This window comes from Alligator sinensis, unplaced genomic scaffold, assembly GCF_000455745.1.
Source record: "Alligator sinensis unplaced genomic scaffold, ASM45574v1 scaffold1843_1, whole genome shotgun sequence".
Lineage (NCBI taxonomy): Eukaryota > Metazoa > Chordata > Crocodylia > Alligatoridae > Alligator > Alligator sinensis.
In genome coordinates this window covers 11,685-13,035 of record NW_005843867.1, presented here as the reverse complement: position 1 = coordinate 13,035, position 1,351 = coordinate 11,685, and the positions used below count along the sequence as shown (strand labels likewise).

At 44.3% G+C, this 1,351-nt stretch overlaps 1 pseudogene; it reads right to left on the bottom strand.

Moving 5' to 3' along the window:
• Positions 1-381: 381 nt before the first annotated feature.
• On the bottom strand, positions 382-1,320 carry LOC112548983 (annotated as a pseudogene).
• Between the last annotated feature and the right edge of the window lie 31 nt (positions 1,321-1,351).

Genomic DNA, 1,351 nt, shown 5'->3' with positions numbered 1-1,351 from the left:
GAGAGAGCAGATGGCTATAACCTAGAGACCTCCTGGCCTGGCTGACTGGGGCCACCTGCCTGCTAGGGCTGAGAACCAGCACACACAGTTCACAACTGAGCAGCCTGAGAGGGGTTCCAGCCACGCTACAGGCTGTCCTTTGGTGGGGATGGGAGGGGTTGAGTAGCATGGCCTATTGAACTTCAAGCAAGGTGCTTTTTTATCTTTTGTTATAAGGCATTACTTAACTAAAAACCATTATTCACAAGAGTTTTACCAGGTCTCGTGTCTTTTGTTCAGTCCATAGATGGAATCCAATTTGTTCTCAGAGTTGGTCCAAATGTTTTGAAAGTTGAGATGTACGTTGTGCTCCTCATTATTCCAGTTAGAGCTTCGATTTCATTACTTTCTCCTGAAGAACAATATTCTGGTCATTAACCTCCAGATAGCATTTTTCATCCTGGCATTTCTTGGAGTGTAAATGATTGGGTTCAACACTGGAGTGATGAGAGAGTAGTTGACAGAAACTATCTTGTCTCCTAATATCTTCTTGAAGGGTCAGTCATAGATGAAGATTCCTGGGATAAATATTAAGCTCATGACTGTGATCTGGCCAGCACAGGTAGACAGAGCTTTGTGCTGTCCATCTGTGACGTGTTTCCTGATTTTGACTAAGATGATACTATAAGACATGAGCAAGATCAAAAAGATGCATGAAAGGAGCAGTCCACTGTTGGAGACCATTAGCAGCTCAACTAGGTAGGTATTAGCACAGGCCAGTTTGATGACCTGTGGGACATCACAGTAGAAATTGTCCAGGATATTGGTTCCACAGAACGGAAGCTGGATGATCAGTGCAGTTTGAACAATAGAGTGAGTAAATCCTCCCATCCATGACCCTATCACCAGTCCTGTACACACATCCTGATTCATGATTGTCAAGTAATGCAGTGGCTTATGAATGGCCACATACCGATCAACTGCCATCACCACCAGGAGGAAGATGCCAGAACCTTCACTAAAATTAAATAAGACTATCTAGATGATGCACCAGTTGAAGGATATGGTTCTGGTATGAGAAGCAAGGTCCCACAACAACTTGACTGCTGTGATTGAAGAGTCACTGATGTGTGCAAAGGCCAAGTTGGCCAGAAAGAAGTACAGTGGAATGTGGAGATGGCTGTTGGTGATCACCACAATGATGATGGTCAGGTTACTGAGCCAGGTCATGAGGTAGACTAAGAAGAAGACCAGGAAAAGAAGATACTTCAGCTCTGGACTCTGGGTGAGACCCAAGAGGACAAATTCCGTCACTGTGGTGGTGAGGTTCTCCACTTCCATTGGGTATCCTTAATGTATATTAACAAAGGAA